Genomic DNA, 25567 nt, shown 5'->3' with positions numbered 1-25567 from the left:
CAAACCGCTAGCGCGGCGCTACTCAAGAAACGCCTGTGATCACTCACAGCAGTCCTCTGGGCCAGTAATCTCAAAAAGAATATGGTGGCGAATAACTCTTATGACAAACAATGACACCTAACAATAGCACACTCACCACACTGGGATACAGCTATACAAACAGACCTGAAAATAGTGTCATTCAATGTGAAGGGTCTGAACCACCCGATAAAGAGAAAAAAATACTAAATTACCTAGCAAAGACGAAGGGAGATGTCATACTGTTACTAGAGACAAAACTATCCAGAGAAGACACTAACAAAATCAGAGCAAGGTGGATAGGACAGGTAGCCTGTTCCCCAGCTGTAGGCAAGAGAAGAGGGGTTGTCACACTGATCAATAGGAACTCGAAGATATCCATTGAGAAAGAACAACACGACGAGGATGGAAGCCTATTAATAACGCACCTAAAGAGAGGAGACGACAATATAGTTATAGCTAACACATACGCTCCAAACAAGGATGATATAGAGTTCTGGAAGGATATTGAGAAAAAGTTGGAGACAATTGATCCCAACCACATGTTAGTACTGGCTGGCGACTTCAACCAAGCACTAGACCACACCATAGACAGACAGTCGGCCTCACAAACCAAACCCCCTGCTTCACACAATACCCTGAAGAATATATGCAACAGGTTTGACCCTAAAGATCCATGGCGGCTCCAACATCCCAACACCAGAGACTACACTTTTTACTCCTACCCACACAACTCATACAGCAGGATTGACTACATCCTCATATCAGGCTCCCACACATACTTAATAGAACACACAGAAATTGCTGCAAGAACAATCTCAGACCACTCATGCATCACCCTGAAGCTAACTGGATGCCACAATGAAACCCCCGCCCGAAAATGGCGCTTTAACAACATAGTACTGGTGAAACAGGAAGACAAAGCAAAAATAGAACAAGATATAAAAAACTACATTGCAGAGAACAATACACAAGACATAGACCCGAAAACACTGTGGGATGCACTCAAAGCTACAGTTAGAGGGACTCTGATAGAAATAAAAGCAAGAAGGTATAGAGAAACAAAACACCTGATAGATAGATTAGAGAAAGACATCAAAGAACTAGAAAAGAAACACATCAAAGACAGTACAAACCACGACTCACTACTAGAGATAACAAGTAAAAAATACGAGTTCAACAGAATCCTGAGTGAGAGGGCAGGATTATGGATCAACAAAAACAAACAAATCAACCTCTGCAAGGCTAACAAAGCAGGGAAAATTCTGGCATCATACCTCAAACACAAGCAAAAGCAATACTCTATCCTATTGATCACAGACGCGAAGGGAATCACGTACACCCAAAACAAAGACATATTGCGTACGTTCAGGGAATTCTATCAGGAACTATACAAAGAATATAATACATTAGACCAGAAGAGATGCGGCAAATACCTAGAGAATCTAAAACTACCCAAAATAACTACGGAAGAAGCTCACTCCCTAGAAGAAGAAATAAAAGCCAATGAGATCGCTCAGGCGATAAACTCACTGAAAGACAACAAATCGCCTGGGCCAGACGGCTACACAGAAACCTTCTATAAAGCTTTCCAGATCAACTTAATCCCAACTATGAAGGAAGCTTTCAACCACTGTGAGACAGCAGGAGAAGTAACAGGAACTATGATGGAAGCCAAAATCATAGTCATCCCCAAGGAAGGCCAACATACACAAAGCCCACAGAATTACCGCCGCATCTCTCTCATCAATATAGACTGTAAGACCTACGCCAAAATACTAGCTGCAAGACTACAAACACTGCTACCCAAACTCATCAAGATCACCCAAGTTGGCTATCTAAAAAATCGTATGTCCCACGACAACACCAGGCTCCTGTGCCATGTGATCGAACATGCAAACAAATCGAACAAGCCAGCAATAGCTTTAACGCTAGATGCAGAGAAAGCTCTTGACAGAGTGTCCTAGAGGTTTCTAGAACAGTACATGCACACGTATAATCTGGGAGAAAAATTTATAAAGAAGGTGATGGCACTATACAAATTCCCCAAGGCACAGACAACAATGAATGGATCTAACTCACAGCAGCTCATTCTACAACGCAGCACAAGACAAGGCTGCCCACTATCCCCATCACTATTCCTCCTAGCCCTTGAACCCCTAATCACAGACATCATGGCCAACAACAAAATGAAGGGAGTAACAATCAATAACACCACAGTCAAACTAGCAGCATACGCAGACGACCTACTAACAGTCACGGAAGAACCAGAAGAGTCCATCAAAGCACTCATGGATACCATACAAACATACGCAGAATACTCGGGGTACAAGCTAAACAGGGACAAATCAGTGTGCCTAACGTTAAACATACACACAAACGGCAGACTTTAGGACATTCCAAACACCCTTCATTGCTAGACAGGGCATGTATTGGATACTGCCAGGACAAACATACACAACCACATGGCTGTCCTAAATAACGCCAGCCCCATGACACTCCTAACAGCAAACAAGCAGACACTGTCGAACAACTCCATTCTCAGAAACACAAGACAGGCGCTTCTTAAGATAGACAGAAAACTCGAGCATAGCGTCATAAACTCACGATGGGAATCTCTATGGGCGAATAACAAAATCAGGCACAGAGGGAAAACACTAGACATAGAATCGTGGAAACAATTAGGGTTCTCTTTTCCGGCACAACTAGAAGACGAAGGAAAGAAACCACTCACTTACAACAACTTAAAAGCACTACACAACCTCAGCGAGATAGAACTCTATAACTTCCTGATAATTAAACCGGCAGTTGCAATAGCCAAGCTTTCTCAACACAAACCCACGATCATCCGCTTTATGGAGAACCTGAATATGACGGGTCACCAGGTGTCCCATCTATACAAACTGCTCCGCCATAAAAAACATCAAAACTCAACACCAAGTGCACCAAATACTGGGAAGCGCAACTAAAAAGCAACCTCACAGAGCAAGAGACACACACCCTCTGGGAGTCCCTGTCGAAAAACATGATCTCCCCGGTGCTTGCCCAAACAAAGTTCTGGCTACTACACTGCATATACTGGACCCCAGCGAGATTAGCGAAGTTAGGCCTTAGAGAAACAGACCTTTGTTGGAACTGCGACTCAGAAAGGGGTGACCTGGCGCACCTCATTTTCAATTGCTTAAAGGTGAAAGAGTTCTGGAAGGAGGTCTTCACATTCGCAGATATAGCCCTACGGTGCACCCTAAAAAAAGAATTCGCCACAATATTCTCAGCATGCTTAGGAGCAGACAACATCACAAAGCAAGATAGTAGCCTTCTCGATTTCCTCCTAACTTCAGCCACCAAAACTGTGCTTGCCAACTGGAAAGACACCACTAAAGCCACGTTCAAGGGGTGGATGAATCGGATAACCTTCCTCAGAGGCGCAGACAGCACAGCACTTAAATACGCCCCATGGAAGAACCCCAATAGAGAGATGTGGACAACGCTAGACAAGTTTCTCAACCCCTACGAACCCCCGTGAAGGAAAGCAGGGCTAAAGGAAACAACATAGCATCAAGGGCAACACAAAGGAGGTCCACCACAACTCCGAAAGATACACCTGCATGTCTTTACGTTTTATGAATAGAACGAATTTAAACGAACACCATAATCACTCGCAGTTTCTGTGTAAAGTGTGAACGCAAGGAGGGATGATTCTTGTTAAGTGTTCCATATATTGTAATGTACCGTAAAACTCCACTAAAAACATTTTTTTTTAAATTGTATGCATTAATACAAGTAATAATAAATTAATTAAATGTTTCATAAAAAAAAATGTCTTGCAGAGCAGCAAATGCGCTAACTCAGGCGAGACCTAAAAATGGAACGTCTTTGTAAGAAATTATTCCAGACCAGGGGTATTTTAGCAGTTGCAAGTTTAGGGAAGTGAGAAGGCTTGGGCCTCTGGGTTGGGTTTGTCAAAATGTTAAAAGTACTGACCGTGGTAGCAGTGCGGGGGGCATTGGCCTAGTGCATAACTCGACCAGCTTTAGAATCTGGGTTATCAATGTAGCGAGCCCCTGACTAATTGCAGAAATGTCAAGTATGGAAATAGTCCTATTTGCTACATAAGCGCAGGAGGTAGGGGCGTACGAGGTGCGGTAGCACCCCCAAACTAATCATAATGGCGTTCGGAAGGTGAATGAGCAATAAAGAAGCCCTTACATGTTTTGTTTAACCTGGATATGGGTGTTTTCTTTCACTGACTTCAGTGTGCGATTTCTGTAAAGTGAATTATATGGCACACCATGATGTATTAATATATAATCTATGTGTGACAGTGTGCTCCAAAGTGCACCGCCAGCTATATACTACACCCTTAAAAATGCATGTGACTTCACAACATGTCAGGCACCTTAGACTGGTCTTGCCCCTTGCCCTTTAACTAGACATGCAAGGCTAGAGCATACCTTCTATTCGACAATCAAGCCTGCACCAGGGCAACAATGAAGGACAAATGAAAACTTTCATAAGCCCAAAAGAAAAAGGCCTATCAACCCCAGGGCTCGAGTCGGGGTACCACACGGGTGGACGGCGTCCCCCCACTTATTTCACCGGGGGACGCCGTCCCCCCTGCCAAATAGCTGGACTTCACACTTTGGCCTCTCTGGGACGAGGAGCTCGGCACCTTTCGTGACGTCACTTCCTGTCGTGACGTCACTCCCTGTGACAGCATCCCCCCCACTTCTGTTTTTTACGACTTGTGCCCTGATCAACCCTGTTGGAAGACCCTGGCCTGCACCCCGACTCTTCCCTTTCCGCCTGTTCTCGTTCGTTCCTTCAACTTTGAAGATTCTAGAAATTGGTTGCAACAATACTAATTAATTTAACTGGATCGTCCTGGAATAATAATGTGTTTATGAAGAAGATCATGGTGGAGGTGAATTGAGAGTTTTGTGGGATGTCTCAGGTTAATATATGAGCAAGAAAAGCAAAGATGTAAGCCGCTACTGGGAAGGAAAACAAGCACGTGGCTTTAACTTTTACGGCTGCACTTGTTATTATCTTGCTAAGGCTTGGTCCCTGGGGAGGCGACCAAAGGCACCCGCTAGGTCCATGGGTAATGGCACTTTATGAGCTTTGAGCTGTTGTGAAATCAGACTCTGCTCGGTCAAGTTCTTTAACAACGGCGGCGCGGTGGCCAAGTGGTAAGGCGTCGGTCTCGTAAACCGAAGATCACGGGTTCGAACCCCGTTCGCGCCTCGAAAAGTTACGTTTTAAATGGCACATATTGTACCTGCCGCCTAGTCCCTGTGCTCGAATTGGGACATATCTAGCAGCCGAAACGGATAGGTTTAGTTTACAAATCGAACAAATATAAAGGAGTCCCGTGAATATGCACTAACTGAAGGCGTTGTCTTCACCCGGATGCTGCGTTTGTCTAAAAAGCCAGCCTAAACTGTGTTTCATGCAGAATATTTAAATGCCTCATGTTATGCCCCTGAACTTTAAGGCGAACCATTCCTAAACCTGTGTTTGTGAAAATGTCTAGGTGCTAAAAATAGGTCAAATGGATGTGGACTTTTTGCGGGTTGTTTTATGAACAAAAACAGTAGCAGATTGACAAAGAGTTTGCACCATGGCAAATCAAAGCTTATTTTGAGCCGCATCCGCACTTAATTGTCAACACCGGAATTTATGGCAGTCTGCCACATAGTGGTGCTGTTTGTCTTACATAGAGACGAGCACAACAACCATTGATTATTAATTCAATATACCTTAAAATAGCATATTTCTGCCTTGCAATGCTTTGAAGACCTGGAATAGTCTGGATTGTCACACTAAGAGAAGTATAATGCTCAGTAGTTGTGTTGGGAATGATATTGACAGTACAGGCAGAAGCAGTGGGCCGTAGAGTAGAGTACAAGTACAGTAGAGCACAAGAGCAGTAGCACAGAAGAATGCACTGTAGGAAGCACACACTGACAGTAGCACAACGGGACAAAAGGCGAGATACACATGCTATTACATTGATATGTATTCATACAGCACCTGGAAGAGACAAGCATTTCGTCATCAATCAGACAGCATAACACAATATATAGAAATTCTACAGTTATTCAATACAATACATAAGATGATGGGCTGTATACCTAAACGCTTCTAAGGTCCCAAGGGCGAGACCTATTGGCTATGCCAATGCTTGTTTTGTTAGGCACCGGGAGACTAAGGGCCTCATTTATGCTGGTGCGTCACTATTTGTAACGCACCAGCAGTGTAAAAAATGTGCCTTGTTGCACCATATTTACAAAGTGATGCATCTAGGTAGATGCGTCATTTTGTAAACCCCTGCGCTACATTATACCTGCACCAGGTATAATGTATGCATGGGGTATGTTCTGACGCAAGAAAGGGTCATTGAAGTGACGTAGCGCCACTTCTATGATGCAAGTGCGTCAATTTGTTGCGCCTGCCTCACAGCAGGCGTAAGACTAATGCAGGCCCTTTCACATGGGGCTTGCCCCATGTGAAAGGACACATTGCTGGAGTTGCGTCACTTTTGTGACACACTCCAGCAATGCATCACTTTTGCGCCATCCAGATACTTCAGAAACACTGACGCATCTGTAACTCCTTGCGACATGATGCGTCATACAGTAAATATGACGCATCAATCATGTCGCAAGGAAGGCGCACTGAGAAGTGACGGGTCGCTGCTTTCATGCAGTGATGCGTCATTTCTCATAAAAGAGGCCTGTAATAATCCAAGGGAGGCAGTTGAGAAGGTAGAGATAGATTTATTGTAAGGCATACAGAGATAGCCAACCAGTTCAGTCTGTGTCTAAGATAGAGTGCTTCCCTAGTGGAATGCACATCATGAACATAGTAAGGTTCTAAGAATACATTGGAGTCATACTTAAAGGGACAAGGTATTAATAAACAGTATAGGACAAACCTAGAATATTACATTATCTCTTTTCCTTAAAAGAATGAATGGTCTTAAGAAAAGAAAATCACAATGGAAGACTAAAGAAAAGTGGAGGTAAATAACAGTCTAATACAAAATACATTTGCAAACTTATTCTCTAAATCTTAAAGGTTTATTTACAATACGAGAGCTCTTCCTGGTACTAGTGTCAGCGGAGGAAGTATTGTTGAGTACAGTAGTGTTGGAGGGATTTTCAGAAACATGTGAGGAGGAATTAGCTTTAGATAGAACTCCAGAGTCATGGACAATTTTAGCAATTCTATTAAGATTCCACCAGAAACCTCCTTCAACTTGTATGGCATTACTCGTGACTTTAACTACTTTTACAGGAGGTCCAAACTTGCTTTCCCCTTTGTTGACATGTCCAGACTTTCTGATCCGCACATAATCACCAACTTCCAAAACACTCTCTTTCGTTCCTTTCCTTACATCATAATATTCTTTTTGTTTGGACTGGGCAAGTGAGACATTATTTTTAACAATGGACATGAGATTTGAAACATCTGAACTTGATTTAATCCATTTGGACATCCACCCCGGACAATATGAAGTGTTAGGCTTTCGACCTCTCATCAATTCAAAAGGAGAGATCTTAGTGGAGGAGTGAGGGGTGGTTCTGTAAAACCAAATCATGCTCTTTAAAGCTTTACTGATTTCAACATTGCTACTTTTAGCCCACTTTACGCAGTCACCGACTACTCTGTTCATCCTTTCAACGAGACCATTCCCTTGAGGATGATAAAGGGAGCTCTTGACATGCTTGACCCCAGACTTGAAGAGAAATTCAACAAACTCATGACTCACAAATTGTTTCCCATTGTCGGAAACCAATACTTCAGGAAAACCTTCCCTGCTCCATACATCACAAAGAAATTCAATTACACTTTTGGTATCTGCGTCTTTAGTTAGTTTAAACTCAGGCCATTTGGAAGCATAGTCAACCAAGACCAAAATGAACCTGAAACTTCCACTGAGCATAGAATAGGGACCCATTATATCCACACCCAGCTTAGCCCAGGGACGATCAGGACATTCCACCGGCATAAGAGGAGGAACCCTAGTCTTGAGACTCTTATCAGAAGATCTACATATACAACATTCTGCAACACAACAATCAATGTCCGAATCCATGGCAGGCCACCAAAACATCTCGCGAATTCTTCTTTTGGTGAGAGAACAACCCAAATGACCTTCATGAGCTTTGGCAATGATGTCTTTTCTAAAAGCAAAAGGAGGGATAATTTTATCATTGCGTAATAAAATACCGTCCTCAATGGAAATTTCATGCCCAACTTTATAAAAGGGTTGAAGGGAAGCAGACAACACTTTTTCACGTGGCCAGCCCACCTTAACAAAGTTGCAAACATCTTGAAGAATACTATCCTTATCAAAAGCCTTTCTCCACTCAACTTCAGAACAAATTTGTAACTCAGGAATGTCTACACAAGCAACTAAGCAATCATCACAATCCTCTTCAATAAGGTTTGAAAATGGAATGTCGACATCATCGTCACACACAGTGGGAGGAAAGCGGGACAAGAAATCAGCCCTTACGTTTTTCCCCCCAGCAATATGCACAACATCAAAATTGTATTGTAAGAGCCTGGTGACCATTCTTAAAATTCTGGGAGTACAACACTTGGTAAGGCCACCACCCAAGATGTTAACTAGAGGCCTGTGGTCGGTTTGAAGTAAAAAACGCCTACCCCAAATGAACGGTCTGAACTTCTCAATGGCCCAGGTGCAAGCTAAAAGCTCCTTTTCTATCACAGAGTATTGAATCTCAGCTGATCTCAAGACTCTTGAAGCAAAACTAATGGTTCTTTCTACACCACCTTCGTTTTGTGTTAAAGTAGCACCAAGACCGACATTACTTGCGTCAACAGTAAGGCAACTAGGTAAGGCAGGGTCAAAGGGCTTAAGTACAGAATCAGACGTTAGGGAAGTTTTCACCTCTTCAAAAGCTTGGACACACTCTTTACACCAAACAAATTTGACACCTTTTTTTAATAAGTTGCTGATGGGACGTACAATGGTAGCATAATGGGGAATAAACCTGGAGTAGTATTCACAAATACCCAGAAGAGATTTAACCCCAGTTTTATCAGACGGAGTAGGAGCTTTGGAAATAGCGTCCAAAAGTCCAGGTCTAGGCTTAATTCCGTCTTGTGTCAAAATGTGACCGAGATATTCAACTTCCGTACACATGAATTTGCATTTTTCCAGCTTCAAAACAACACCATGACTTTGAAATAAACTAAGAACATTATCCAAAACACTATCATGAGAATTTACATCTTTGCCAAATATCAATACATCATCTTGGAAGACTGTTACACCCCTAACACCTTGTAAAATATTGCCCATAACTCTTTGAAATACCGAAGCGGCAGACGCTAGGCCAAAAGGCATGCGTTTATACTGAAACGTACCTAAAGGGGAGATGAAAGCAGTGATGTGACGGGAATCAGGATGTAACTCAACCTGGTGGTAGGCACTGGCTAGATCAAGTTTGGTGAAGAACTTTGCTCCTTTGGTAGCTGCAAAAAGATCGTTTATGCGGGGAAGAGGATGAGAATCTACCCAAATCTCTTTGTTGACTGAGCGAAGGTCAACACAGACCCTAAGTTTGCCATCCCTCTTACGGGCTACGACCAGAGGCGAAAGCCAAAGAGAGGATTCAGTAGGTTCAATCACACCACACTCACATAACATTTCTAGTTCTTTTTTTAAATCATCTCTGACGCTGAACGGTACACCCCTAAGTTTGTGTTTGACAGGTGTTGATCCCTCTTTAACAATGATTTTGTGCCTGAAGTCTTTTATTTTGCCCAATTTTGAACTAAAAACAGAGGGAAACTTACGTTTGAGCATTTCTAAATAATCAGAATATGTAGCAATAAAAACTTGTTCTCTCGCACCAGGTTTAAGTGTCATTCCGAAAAGACCCTGATGGAACCAACCTAATATATTGAGTCCCTTTATGGCAACATAAATTTTTCCTCTAATTTTCCTTCCTTGAAAACATAGGATGTCTTCAAAGAAGCCAAGGAGATTGATCTTCCTCCCTTCATAAGACACAGGAGTGCGGTCTGGAGGAAGAAGGGGACGAGAATGATTCCATGTAATGTCGAATAAATCCTTATCAATCATGGTGATTTTAGCACCAGAATCCACAAGGAGTTTCAATATTTTGTCCCCAACAGTCACATCAATGATGGGGTCAACGCAGGAATCAGGATCACCTTCGATAATTGATTCATCAGGAAAATCAGAGACCACTCCAATAGTTGTTATCTCAGAATCTGAAGAGGAATCAGAATCTACAACACCCACAACAGGTTTATCAAAACTTTTCTTGTTTTTCAATTTTAAGCAGACTTTAGCAAAATGCCCCAACTTTTTACAATAGTTGCACACAACGTTGGAAGCAGGACAAGAAGAACCTTTAAGGTGTTGGGAGTTGCCACACCTTATGCACATTTGAGAGGAAACAGTTCTATTCCAAACTTTACTTTTACTGACATTAGGTACAGATTTTTTTTTATTGAACCTAGAAGAAGAATTTAAACTTAAGGCATTTATAGGTTCAATAACTTTGTCCTCCAGTTCTTTGAGAGAAACCATAGATGTTTCTACACTTTTGGCTAATTTAATAGTGTCATCTAGAGATGGATCGCTCAAAGCTAACAACTTTTGTCTAATGTTCTTATCCTTGCAATGACACACAAACTGGTCCCTTATAAGTTGTTCATTGAAGTTTTCGAATTTACACTCAGATGCCAATCTGCGTAAGATAGAGATATAAGTATCAATATCTTCGGAATCAGCTTGTTTTCTCTTAAAGAAAGTGTGTCTACGAACCATAAGATTAGGCTGCTTATCAAAACGTACTTTAAGTTTCTGAACGGTGTCACTATATTCATCCGAAACAACACCTTCATTAACAGGTAGGTCAGGGAGGTGTTTGTAGACTGACCTGCCCTCAAAGCCTAAGGAGTGTAACAGAAGACATTTCTTCCTTTCGGGGCGAAATCTAGAAGCTCCTATAGCTCCTAGATAATTTTCAAAAGCATCATGCCAGATTTCCCACCTTATGGAAGGTTCGCCAGGAGTTTCTAGAAAAGCTGGAGGTGGATTGACTGACTGTAGAGTAGACATAACTTAAAACAAAATTTCTATAAAATCAGTAAAGTTATGAGTAGTATAAATAGAAATGTGAGTTAGAATTTGTGTGTACCAGCGTTAATCATGTAACTTATACATAGAATAAAATAGTGTTCTATGTTTGTAATTCAAATAGAAGGAGCTGTGTACATCAGCGAGTGTCCAAGAAAAGCTGTGTACTTATATATATGTTGAAAACGAGAGTTTGTGGAGAGCTGTGCATATAAACAACTTGAAAGCGGGAGCTTTGCACATCAGCGAACAATTGGTTGCTAAGCAATGAACGCTGTGCGCATCAGCGGTGAATGCGCGAAAATGAAGGTAAGAGCTGTGCTCATCAGCGGAGAATGTATGAAGAATGTTCAGTACGTCATAAAGGCGAATGGCTGGACCAATCCTGACAGTGAAAATGTTTGTCCAATGAAAAGAGACAATAGAAGACGTTGTGTGATGACGTATGACGCTCTTCACAAACGTGCTGACATGGAGGCTTGAATAGACGTCACAGGACTGCACACGGAAAGAGAATGCAGAGGATAAGAATTCCAGTTGTGGAAGGGCTCGAGGTGCGGCTCGAGGTACGGAATGTAATTTTTTTTTGAATTGACAACGGTCAAAGTCAAGGCAGAGCAAAAGTATCAGGAATGAGAAATAGAGTAGAAGTCCGAGTAACCACAAACGGTGAATAAGACAAATAAGTAAGAATAAATAGTCTTACAGTTTTCAGGTAGTCTTTGTTTGAAGTCGGTTGATATAGTTCAACGAAGGATGTGGTTCTCGAACAATCTTCCTGATGTCTCCGTACTTGTAGGAATCAAGTGTAGATAATTCCGAAATGGTAGAAATGTACCTCCGTGAGTCCGTTTGATTGTTCCGTGTTGAAGCAGGAAATGCCGACTCGATCCTTAAAGTGACGGGTGGTCAACAATAAGCAGGAACGAAGTTCTATCTCTAGATGGCCAGGCCCAAGGGTATTACACAGCACGCATCGTCGCCAGTAAATTTATGTAATAATCCAAGGGAGGCAGTTGAGAAGGTAGAGATAGATTTATTGTAAGGCATACAGAGATAGCCAACCAGTTCAGTCTGTGTCTAAGATAGAGTGCTTCCCTAGTGGAATGCACATCATGAACATAGTAAGGTTCTAAGAATACATTGGAGTCATACTTAAAGGGACAAGGTATTAATAAACAGTATAGGACAAACCTAGAATATTACAAGGCCCTAAGTGATTTGCCCAGAATCACAGGATGTATACGCGACCCAGAGGCTCAAACAGCCGCGGCTTGTGGAGGGAGTTATGGTGGGGCAGGAAGGCGGGGATGGGGAGGGGCAGGGTGGGGGTTGCTAAAAACCGGCATATGGATAATTGCAGGTAAGTAAACAATTTCATCAATAAAACGAATTTCGTAGCGCGCACTGCATGGCATGGCCAGATCTAATTGTTAACCTCCAGAAGATTCACCTGGGTCAATCACCTTCAAGGGAGGGCGCACAATGTTTACTACCAATGATTGATTCTGTGCTGATATGTCTCCCAAACAATAGTACTGATTGAAAAGGAGTGAAAAACTGTTCTTCAGTTGGGAGTTGGATATTTGAGGGTTTTGAATGCTGTTGGCACCTACCATTGTTGTTTTATTTCAATGTGACCTCTTAGGCAACTGTGAGATAACTAAATGTGAATGATAAACAAATTATTTAATGAGAAGAGGAAGGCGTTTGTTACAGAAAATGTTTTAACAACTCCTGGGGTAACGTAGTATTTCTCAGACTGTGAGGACGGTTAAATGGCAAAATTCATAATCAATTATGCTTATCAAGGCAAACAACGACAGTCCTTTTCATAAATCAACATAAAACACCACCCAATTGTACTGATTTTCATGATGCAACAACCTGTTCCCACCACTCACAGGGTCAATAGTTCTTCAGTTGGGGCGTTGATATTTAAGGGTTGTGAATGTTGTTTTATTTCGTTTAGACAGACCACTTCAGCTGCTGTGAGACAACTAACTGTGAGTAATAACCCCATTTGTTAATGAGACGAGGAAAATGTTTTGTTCTAGGAAATATGTTAACAACTCCTGGGGTAACTCAGTATGTCTCAGCACTTGGGTAAGGGTAAACGGCAAAATTAACAATAGGTCCCTCAGATCGATTCTTACTCAATTTGGCAAAGACAGCCTGTTCATAATTCAACATAAATTGTAAACACCACTCACTTTGACACCTACTGGCTTTGTCAATGCTTTTTTGATTGAGCTAAAAGAAGTTACATTTAAGAGTGTTCCTTTCATTGGTATCTTAATGTCTACCTTTGTCACGTTGTACTGCAACCAAACACAAAGAAGAAAAGGAAGGTAATATTCTTCCGGAGAAAATACATTTTGGAGAGGAAGAACAACTAAAAACGTTAACATCATTATTTATGTGACTTTAAATTAGTAAGACATTTAAATCACGCATGCTGTTGTTTTATTGTCGTTCACACTTTAGTGCACTTACTACAAAGGTGAGGTGTGTACTGTTTTACCAGTGCACGCACTAGCACTGCAGGAAATGCAGACACTAAAAGTAAGTATGATATGTACTGAAATGAGAGAGAAATGTAATTTCCAAAAGTCAACTACGGATTTTCTTGATTTCGCTGTCATGCAACTAACATTCATGAAAAGCAAATTCTTCACTAGTGTCAGCTTTGCTTCTTAAAGCTTGTGACAGACGTTCTGCTTCCTTTCTTTCCATTCTCCACAATGGTGCTTCTCTGTGCATCAGTCTATTTTGCCGGTTTATTCTCGCCTGTTGCAGATGGCTGTGTGTACATTTGAGTTAACAGACTCTCTTCTTGAAGCTGAGAGTGGTTCTTTAAACTATAAGTCTCGTTCGGGAAAGTACCTGAGTCAGGAGACACGAGTTCTTCTTATAGGCTGCTGCCTTCATGGGGTCATGTTCCACTGTTCTAATATATTGTACTAGAGCTCAACCAGCTCTAGTGCTTAGCCTCATTCCCCGAACCACCACAGCTTGTGCCGATTGCATGGAGGGACGACCGTCTTTTTCTCACTTCCGGTAGTAAGCCCGGAAGTGTAGTTAGCGCTCCAGCCTCTACACCGCCTTTCCTGGGCTACATAAGGCGGTGCAGGGCCGATTGAAGCGCTGACCTTGCGAATCGCAGACATCTCTACAAACCCATTTGACCGCTAACCGCGTCCCATTGGAGCGCTAACCTTGCGAAACTGAAACAGCAACGCAGCATCCAAAAACTCATCACTGCCTGAAGGCAAACGCCGGCAGATACGCAAAACTCACCCCTGCCTGGCGGCATAACGCCTCGGCATGCAACCAAAACCCTTTCACTGTCTGATGGCATAATCGCCGCGGCAGGCACCCAAAACTCAACACTATCAGAAGGTACTTGATAGATAAATACGAGATTCTCTGAGGAAACATGCTGACAATTCTGCAAACTCAATTGATCGCTACCAGCGGCCCATCACTGAGCTGACCATATGATACAACCTCAACTGTGACAAAGCTTCACACATCAATAAGACAACCTAAACAGCAACTAAAAAATTCGAAATGAATGTGGAGTAATGAGGCTACTGCCTCAGTATCCAAAAACTCACCACTGTTAGAAGGAATCTGACAGACAAAAATAAGACAGACGCGGCGTGCCAAAGGTAAGCCCTGCTGCACCCGTCCGCGCCAGACCTTCGCCTGACCATTGCCAGTAGTTTTCTTTTTATTTAAATGGTTTTAAAATGGCAAGAATAAAATACTCGAGCCTAGAACTCAAAAAACTTGAATAAACCTTCTTCAGAACATTTAAGTTCCTGGGGCAACTCAGTCGCCGGTAACACGAAAGGTAAACTACAGCATAAAGAATTTGCTTACTCGAACACACCCCAGGTTAAATAACCAAGCCCACATACGAACCTCTAAAATATCAAAACCATTAAATGGGATGTATTTTAATGCGCTCTCCATCCCAAAATATACTTTGGAGATATGGAGCTTATGGACATGGAGACACCAGACATTTGTTTCATAACAGAATCCTGGCTACATGAACACTCCTCCACAGATGTGAAAATCACCTTCCCACCCCAATATAAAATAACCAGGGTAGATAGGAAGGGAAAAGGAGGAGGAGGTTTGTTAATCGCCACAACATCCGGTTTGGCTGTCTCTAACTTAGAATACAATAGCACAGATCAACTTGAAATATGTATTTTTAGAATTGATAGTCTCTCCCAGACTACCTGGAGACGAGCCTTGGTATATAGACCCGGCCCGAAAAAGGATTTCTCACATAAGCTGTTGGAGAACATCGCTCCACATGTGCCAGATTCTGACTTTTTTCTTTTGATAGGAGACTTTAACCATCAGGCTGAGATCCTATCCGACCCAGACATGCATCAGCTCCTCACGAATATGAGCTCACTCAGACTTTCACAATTGGTGGATATTCCCACTCACTGTGCAGGTCATACACTCGACCTAATTTTTACAAACTCTACGGGTATCATGGTGGAGCCTACATTCCCGCTAATATTGTCAGAGCATGATCTATTGAAATTTACCATCCCAGTCCATAAAAGTAAAAGCGAGGCGAAAAACAAAATTAAAAGGCGAAGATCGTGGCGAAAAGTGACTCTCGCCTCCTTCTCAACCATTTTAATCTTCCACCTAAATGCCAAGCAGATAACAAAGACCTGGCTTCAACCTCTCTTGAGGGAGCAATAACATCTGCACTCAATAAAATAGCCCCGCACACGAAAGTTAAATTTGAACATAGAACTGCACCCTGGTTTGTGGAACAACTGAAGGAAATAAAACTCTCCTGTAGGATAGCAGAACGGAAATGGAGGAAAAACAAAAACAAGTTGGATCGTGAAAGATATAGAAGTATTCACCGGAGCTATTCGTAGAAAATAAAATCAGCCAAAAAATTATTTCTTTTAAATCAGATATATAAGGCTGCAAATTCTAACAAGGAGCGTTATAACATCTTAAAAGAGTTTACGTCATCTCCAGTACAGATACCTATATCCGTCTCAGAAAACTGGGTGGATTCTCACTCAGAATATTTTGATGACAAAATAAATGCAATTCATAGCTCCTTTCCACCCCAAGAGACCACAATCATCTCAAGGAGTCATATTTCCTCTCCCACCTGTTCCCCTCCCACTCTGGAGGAGTTCTCTCCATGTAAGCTCAAAGACGTGCTCTGAGCAGTAGAAAAAATTAAATCAGGCTCACCTGTGGACCCCATACCACCACGTTATCTTCCAATTATTGCACCAGTACTTGTGTATCATCTCGCTAATCGGTTTAACTGTTCATTATTGCAAGCAGTGGTTCCTAAGATATGGAAGGCCGCTAGAGTGAGGCCTATCCTGAAAAAACCCACCTCAGAACCCAATCTCCCAATAAATTATCGCCCTATCTGGCTCCTCTCATATTTTGGGAAGATGCTTCAGTTACTGGTCAATAGTCAGCTTGTTGCTCACCTGGAAAGGCATGGTCTTTTGGGCCTATCCCAGGGCTGCTCACAGCACTGAAACTGCGCTGGTTGAAGTCACTGATAACATCAGGCTAGCATTGGACAGAGGTCTATCATCTATTCTCGTCCTGCTAGACCTATCTGCTGCTTTCAACACCATCTCCCACAGTATTTTAGATCTAAGACTCTGCGAGATTGGTGTCCAAGGGATTGCCCTCAAATGGTGGAGGAGCTATCTAACCGATCGAGTTACAGCTATCCAGATTGATAACATTGTCTCTAATAACAAGCCAGTAACAATTAGAGTGCCGCAAGGCTCTATTTGGAGCCCAACGCTTTTTAATCTTTACGTAATTCCACTGGCCAAGGTGATCCGATCCTACGGCTTTGACGTAGTGTCATACGCCAATGATACTCAGATCTTGATAACTTTACGCTCAGATCCAGACTGGTGTTGAATTTACCTCCAAGAGCCCCTTCAGCCCCCAGCTTAAGACTTCTTCACGGGCTCCCCATCAGGAAACGGACCCGTTTTAATATTCTATGCCTAACTCACAAGAATTTACATGACAAGGGCACCGATACTGGAAAAAGAAACTTACCTGGTACCTCCCATGCAGGACTCTAAGATCTAGCAGTAAATTCCTTCTAACACTCATTCAAATTCGGGCCACGAGAATGGGAGGGATATCTTTCTCTTTTCTTGCACCTGCCCTCTGGAATACACTACCCTTACATTTGCACGCCATCTCAGATCATCATTGTTTTCGTAAGGAGTTAACAATCTGTTTATTTGACTCCTAACGAGCTTCTGCCTAAACCATACTTTTGAGCCTCTGCCAAGCGCCGTGAGACTTTCGGGTGTTATGTTTGCGCTAAATAAATGTTCCTGATTCCTGATTTGATACCTGTTATAATGTTAGTTTTATGTATGTTGGGCCCTATCACACAAATGGGTATATTTACAAGCCATTTTCCTGAGCCAATTTGTGTAATTTTCTTAATTGAGGAATACGCCGTATTTACAACAATAAGGCGCATTCTGTACTCACTCCTGCGCCGGTGCAAAAAAAGCAGCCTAGCCCCAGCGCAGGCACCCTTGAACCATGGTGCAAAAGTGCCTGCATTGCAGGGATGATTGTTGTGCAGGAAGGGACACCTTCCTGCATGAAAACAATCCTCAATGACGTTTTTCCTTCTATGTGTGCTGCAGAATGCCATGCAAAGTGGCTTAGTGTTGCCTTGTTAATATGAAGCAGGGCACAGCGCCACAGGAGTATTGCAAAAAGTGACTCTCCGGTGGCACAATGCCCTTGTAAATATGCCCGATAGTGAGTACTGGGAGAGTAAGTTAAGATCCAGTCCCTAAATGGTGGCAAACTGCAAAACATTTTTGACTGGTGCTATTAAAACAGTGCTTGTTCTAAACACCTTTTCTCAACATATTATGAAAACATGATTCTGGAGTTGGTGATGCGCCATGAATGTTTTTGTACATTTCCTGTGTGGCATTTGGTTTAGCTAGTAATGTGTTTTGTGTTGCATTCTGTTTTGATTATTTTGTTCTGATGTGCCATGTCGTTATTGTTGTATTATGCAATTTTATGTGCATTATTGTGTTATATTTAGTTGTTTAATTTAGATGTTAAAACAAACACTGATATATTTCCAGCCAGAAGCAGTGAATGCCTTGTAAGATACTATTTACCTCCTTAGTGCTGCACCGACTTTCAACTGCTTAAGGCACGAGTCAGCCCAAACCAGTGCTCACTGTATGCGATACGACCCTTGGAGAGCTGGAGCACTGCTATTCCAGCACCTAAGACAGTGGCAAATTGTTGCTTTTCACAGGAACTTTCAAGATGGTTCTGCTTTTGGCTGGAAATACATCAGCATTTCTTGGCAAAACTGAAGTCAACAACAAAACATAACAAAATACCATACAATGCCCCCATGCAAATGAGGAAATCCCTTTGCCTCTGCACCCACACCATATTAGAGACGCGGGCACATCCGCAAACATTCCTTTCAGTGCACCTTCTAAAGGCAGCCCTCTGGAGGGGAGACAGGGGGTCCCTGGACAACCCAGACATCACCTTGCAGGCAGGTGCAGCCACTCACTGGACCCTCCTGCGAGGGGGACTGCACTGTGAAACACAGAGGGGCTTTGAAGCAGCCACTCTGTATTTCTCTTCAATGCGCTGCCCACAGGGCAGCTGAAGTTCGCGGCTGCCCTGGGGGCAGCTCATTCACTGTAATGTGCCACTTTCCCTGTTTTCACAGGGAGCACCTATTTAAAGGTGCAACGCAGCGCAAACAGAGAAAGTGCGCTGTATATTTAATATGGCCCAGGTGTTGTTTGCAGAAATGGGACGTGTGCCCTCTCCTTTGGAAGGGATTGGCAGGATTTCGCCCAAAATATCATTCCATACTACTGGAGCATAGGAGGTGACAGCCTTTCTTCTCTCTAATGCAGACTTATGTAATGATAAACGTGTAACAACTGCATGCATAGGCAGGTGACTTGTGTTTCGACTTAAGATGGTGGCCTCTACTAAAGCCAGATGGAACAGACGTGCCAAGAAGAAGCGAAGTCCTAACATACATCGATTTGAAAAAGAAGACTATTTAAACACAGTGGGACAAGGAAAACAATTGTTGTTTAGGGTTTGAAACTGCACGGACAAGCCACACATGTTGGGCCCGGGTTCCCAATAGGTTCAAAAGGTAGGGGGTTGTGTTGCAGCTCCTCTCCCTGCACACAGATACTACACAGCAGACACGTGGAGCAGTGTTGTATGTAGTGTTGGATGTTATGCTCTTTGGACATGGCGAGGTGTAGAAAACGTGAGTGCTGTGAAAACATGAGTGCTGTGTAGTCGTTGTTGTGATCACCTGAGGGCCTTTGCAACAGCCTGGGGCAATGCACTCGAACTTTGAGCCGTCTGATGCATCTAAACGGAGAACACATGGGACAAACCTGAACCTGTGCAGGTGTTGTAAATAGTCTTGGTGACTGCTGACCCACCTCAAGTTTCACCAGTGTGAATTCAGTATCAGTGTCAGGATGAAAGACATGAGGGAATGTTTTCTTAGAGCCATGAGGAGCAGGACCGGACTGGCCATAGCGGGCACCGGGCAATCCCCCGGTGCGCCGCAAGGGTGGGGGCCAGTTTTGAGCCCCTGGGGGCCGATTTTGTTACAGGGCCGTTTTTGCAGCATAGCTGCAAAATCGGCCCTGCAACAAAATCGGCCGAAAACCGGCCCTAGTAAAGCGCTCGGCGGCACCTCCAACCCCCCCCCCCCCCACACACACACACTTTGCCAGGGCCGGTTTTGGTTCCCAGTCCGGCCCTGATGAAAAGGAGGAATGCACTCAGTGCCTAAGTCATTCTCACCACCATCAAAGCCCAGCTGCAGAAAACTAGGAGTGGGAGACCCAGTGAATGTGCAGTGCAGTAATGGACTGATGCTCCAGCGAGCATGGCCTGCTCTGCAGATTAGCTAGTTTGAGTCCTCAGACACACCTACTGCTGCAACAGATTATGTGGGCTAATCTCTCTAGAAAGTAACTCAGAGCCCTATATGAATGGACCTGGCACTGCCCTCTGCTGCAGCATGGAGTGATGGAAATCTGTCCGCCTCTGCTCCCTGAAGTGTGCTGACTTTTTCCCTTAGTGCGAGAAAGCAAAAGACACACAATTGATGGACGGAAAGCAGAACCAATCAAAACATTCACCCCCAGTCAAGAGATCTGGGTTAAATCCATCATTCTTATGCTCATCATGCCACCCCAGTTTAGACCTGGCTATATGCAAATCAGTCTTGTCCCTGTGCCTCATGGGAACAGTCCACCCCGAACTGCCAAGCCAGGTCCGCCCTGGACTGGAAACAAGCATCCTAGGACCAGTTTCGGGGTTTCACCCCTCTTCAGCCAGGATAGCTTGAGTCCGGATATATGACATTACAACGCATGCTTTTACATCGCATGGTTTTACAACGCGGTTTTTACAATGCATACCATTACAACGCATAGCGCTTTGGGGTGCTGGATAGTGAATAGTTTAATTTACTATTCCAACTCCAGTCCCCGTGGACAGTAGGGAAGGTGTTGGATAGTAAATTAAATCTATTCCCTATCCTAGAGCACCCCCCAGCGCAATGCGTTGTAATGGTTTGCATTGTAAAAGTTGTGATGTAAAAGCACTGCGTGGTAAAAGTTGCGTTGTAAAGGATGTTTCCCCTTGAGTCCAGTGGCAAAGTGAGCCCGGGACCCACGTCTGGGCATACCCAGCGCACTAAGGGCGAGAAAGCAAAAGACACACAATTGATGGACGGAATGCAGAACCAATCAAAACATTGACCCTCAATCAAGAGATCTGGGTTAAATCCATCATTTTTTTGCTCACCATGCCACCCCAGTTTAGACCTGACTTGTTCCCTTAGCCACATTTGCTTAAACATTGTGGGGCTTAGGTATAAGCCCCTTGTGCCACCAGTACGTTGCTTTTTCCCATATTGAAAGGGGCTTGTAGATAAACCTCTCTATATTTTCTGAGGATTTAGGTTGCGTAAATATTTTGTCGATATAAACAAAAAAAGGTACTGCGGGGAATTTAACGGACAAAAAACACGAAGGGGCATATTTATGAAAAAATCCCACAGCGCAGCTTAGCAAGTTACCTTGCTGCGCTGCATGATAGGGAGAGGGCACGAATGCGCTGTATTCAACATGATACGGCACATTCCTGTCTTTTCCCTGCACTGGCTCCCAATGTGCTGCCTAGCGCCAACGAAGGCACCCTTACAACATGGTGCAAAGGTGCCTGTGTTGCAAGCAGGATTGTTTTTGTGCAGGAAGGGACAACTTCCTGCATACAGGCAATGCTCTGAGGCATTTTCCACTTTCTATGTATGCTGCAGAATAGAATGCAGCAGATATAGAAAGAGAAAGTAACAAGGAGAAATGAAGATATTTCTCCTTCTTACGTAGCATTTTGATGCATTCCCAGGTCTACCACTAATGGTAAATCTGGGAATACGACAAAATACAAGGTGGATCTGTGGGAACACCCACGGAAAGCCTCAGAGTTACACAATGCAGCGAGTTGCAATTTGTTGTGTTACTCTAGATTTACCAAGCCATGCAAGGCAGATGCGACTCTTAGGTTGCATTTATTAAGCCATGCAAGGCCACCTGGCATGGCCTTGTATGGCTTGGTAAATCTAACTTAAGAGTCACGTTTTTCTTGCGACCCACTGCATGGCCCAAGGGAGCTGTAACTCCTTATTAAAATGCCCCTTAATGGATTTTTATATAGCGCAAACTTGACCCGAAGGTATTGGGTATCATAGCGCTATACATAGCACCAGTTGCGTTACATGCAGACACATTGATTTTTGTTAGGCACAGGGAGATTAAATGATTTGCCCAGAATCATAGGATGTTCAGTGTCATTGCTGAGACTCGAACCCTATTCCCCGGATTCGAGGTCGCCCACCCTAGCTGTAAGGCCAACTCCTCACCCCTTAATGTCCTTCATCTGTGTACTACAACTTAAGTCCGAAAAAGGTACAGTCGGCAGAGAAATACAATCTAAGTGAATTTGCCACTGTATGAAGAAAACCTCTGCGCAAGGAAAGCTTGAAGAGCAACATTTTAAATAAAACATTTTTTCACAAGGTCTAACTCTGAATCTTCTTACAACACAGTTGACAAAAAGTAGGATTTATTAAAATACAGTTCGTTTTTGGAGCTGTGTTACTCTGTTGAAGTTATGGTTTGTTTTTAGCTCTTTCTCTTTGCCATTAGAATTCATTTTTTTTTACCTCTGGGACACTTGATATACATGCACTGTACTTTTCCTGTGGTATTTAGAATACGTCCCTGTTGAATAATAATTGCTGGTGAAGTTATTCTGTATTTGGTCTCCTCTGATTCAATTGCAAAAAGAGTCAGCTTTTATTCCCTACCTGTGAAATTAGCCAATGCCTCAGCTTCACCTGTGTGTCTGAAACAGTCAGCTAAAACACACCCCTGGACTGAACCCGAATATCAAATTAATATATTGTAGATCTATAGCAACATTTGAAATTCCACCCTACCATCAATTAAATAGACATTTTTAATAAAGCAGTCCTTTTAAAATATTTCTATGCTTGAAAATCTGTTGAAATTGTTTTCTCACCTTCAGTGATCAGCTGTGAAATTGTACAGGAGAACTGAAACTTCCCTAGGAGACAATCATCTGCACTGGCTCCTTCAGACTGTGGGTTTCTTCAGCCTTAAATAGTTTGCTGTAATCCTCTTATGGCTTGTTAGGTGCAGATCCTGGCACCATGGAGCTGTTGGTCCTCTCTTGTGGCCACTCTGTTGTGTATAATGATTTCAGCATCTTTTGGTCATCTTTAGAAATGAGGTTGTAATGCACAGAGGATTTATTATCATTGGAATTGCTCTACAGATCACACAGACAGTGTAAATGCAATTCAAGCATTCATGTGATTCAATTTATTCATGTACAAATGAGAGCAATTACTTGAACAAAAGAGACATTTAGACTCTATCATGTTTTCATAATTATGTTGACTAAACCATTTACATTCAGCACTTGACTTTAAGAAGGAAGGCCTCTGAACAGCCTATGGCTTATGACTAAATTAGTTTCAGGTTTGCTTTGATCCATGAGTGTAGTCTCTGTTCTTCAGCCACAACCTACACTTAGTAATCTGTGTACCTGATCACATTTGCAATCCACTCAGGTGCTTCCTTCATTGCATGAGTTCAACTTGAAAACAATTGCCCTATGCTCTGTTGCAGAGCAATCTTTGTACTAAGTATAACTTCTGTAAATAGGTTCCAACAAACAAGCATACACACACACACACACACACACACACACGCACACACACACACACACACACACACACATGCATACACACACAAACACACAACACACCATTGCTAACAATTGCTTTGTTTAAAGCTTTCTTTTCTGGAGCTTCTGTATACCCCATGTTAAACATGGCCCTCTCTTGAGGGTCACAGCCACCCTTTTTGCCTTCAACCAACCTATTTTTGTTGAATGTCTTTTTGTTTTCCTTAGGGGTTTCTGCTTGTGCTCTCTCTGAAAAACATGGTAAGATTGTCTTACACCAGATTGGCATATTTAATTTACATATAAGTCCCTAGTAAAGGGCTATACCATATACCTGTAAATTAAGTCAGCTAGTGGCCCTGCAGCACATATTGTCCCACCCACTTCAGTAGCCCTTTAAAACATTTATGTGGCCTGCCATTACAGCCTGCTAGCAACTTGGCAAAATAACCCCTTTGTCGTAATTTGGCAGCGATTAGATTAGCATTCGCTGAAGCTACGCGATTTTTCAATGTTATGTTGTCCGTTTTCGGAAGCCATTTTGTATTCCTTCCCTCCATTTTGTATGACTTACATTGCCTCCTGTTCACTATGTGCTCTGTCCTACCTCTCTGCTAGTTGCCTGCATAATCTGCCTAGTAACAAACTATATTTAGCTCATGGTCGAAATAAACGCATGCGCAATTAAACCACATCTGTTCCTGATAAATCACTGTCGAGAGATGTTTACCCCAAACTGGTCAAACCGTTAACTCCTCCCACATGTTGAATGTGCATCAAAAATGCCCAAATATGTACATAAAATCGTCCTGTGTTTGTACCGCCTATCTTTCGAACCCCTGTGTGGGTATAAAAGGACCATGTGCCTTCCGTTCGGTGTGATACTTCATGCATTGCCGAAGGGTATTGTTTGAGTGTGCCACCACCCCATGGGGTCTTAATAAACTTGTATTGTTTTATTCCAGTTTCTGTGCCATCTTCTATTCTAAGGTATTGAGAGTTATTAGCGGCATACCTAGGCCTACTGACACCCAAAGCAACAAATTGGCGCCCGAATAGGGACTCATCGGTGACTCGGATGCCCGAAGGATTGGTCGAGACGAAGGATTGGAAACTCGCTTTGGACATGATCACTGCCGGAGGAGACCCGAGTCTTGGCATCTACGGCGTTTCTTCCTATCTTTCCGATCTGACCAACTGAGATCTTGTTCGTTGGTTTGCCGTGCAGTGACCGTTTGGTCGATTCGGGAACTTGGCAGTTGGAATCTGGACGTTAAGAGGATTGGTAAGCTTTTGATTGGTAAGGTAGTCTACTGACACTTACTGTGGCTTTTGTATTTGTACGCATTAGCTAACATTTTGGTCTATGTTTTGTTTGGACATATGTGCATTTCAATTCACATAGGCAGGTAAGGAGGAATCTTTATATTTGTTTGAACTGGCGCAACGTATGTACTTTAAGCGCTACTTTGATTATAATATTGCATATTATGCGGTATTTTCGGCATGCCTGTTTTCAGCGCACTTCAAAGGATGTGTTGCTTTTGTAGTGGTACCAGTTTAAGATTAGATGAAGCACAGCCGGCTCCCCCAGAGGGGACACCAAATAGGGAAATGAATGTTAAATTTGGACTTCCTCCCATAATGTATAGTACGTTATGGCACAAATATACTAAAAAGGATCCTGAGTTACGTTGGCCAATGCATGGGTCATTTGATTTACGAAAGATTCAGTATGTGGAGCACTGTATATTTCAGTGGAAGTCTAGACAAGATATGTTCAATTGTGTGCGAATGTGGGAGAAAGCGGTACGTGAGCGAATGAAGCGTGAGCAGGCCTTAGCTGATAAAGAGCAACGGAAGGCTGCCCATGTCAAAGCTTTACAGCTACAGGATAAGGAAATACATGAGCAAAAAGAGAGGGAGGAAAGGGAGAGTAACTTGCAGATTAATGGTCAATTTGCTGTCCGGCACCCTCTTTATCCTGTCCTTAATAATCAACTTGATGATTTTTCATTA

General features: G+C 42.9%; 1 long non-coding RNA gene and 1 other non-coding gene across 3 annotated transcripts in view; one reads left to right on the top strand and one right to left on the bottom strand.

The window, feature by feature from the left end:
- LOC144772115 (uncharacterized) overlaps positions 1 to 25567 on the bottom strand; it is a 179854-nt gene that overhangs the window by 34721 nt on the left and 119566 nt on the right. For both annotated transcript variants that reach the window (XR_013599650.1, XR_013599651.1), the window contains one exon: positions 22859 to 23076. This is a non-coding gene — a long non-coding RNA (uncharacterized LOC144772115). The remainder of the gene's footprint in view (positions 1 to 22858; positions 23077 to 25567) is intronic.
- TRNAT-CGU (transfer RNA threonine (anticodon CGU)) lies at positions 5194 to 5265 on the top strand. Its single transcript has one exon. It is a non-coding gene; the product is annotated as a tRNA-Thr (tRNA).

This window comes from Lissotriton helveticus, chromosome 8 (genome assembly GCF_964261635.1).
Source record: "Lissotriton helveticus chromosome 8, aLisHel1.1, whole genome shotgun sequence".
NCBI classification, from domain to species: Eukaryota; Metazoa; Chordata; class Amphibia; order Caudata; family Salamandridae; genus Lissotriton; species Lissotriton helveticus.
Note: the sequence above shows the minus strand (reverse complement) of the source record. Positions and strands in the feature narration are given on the sequence as shown.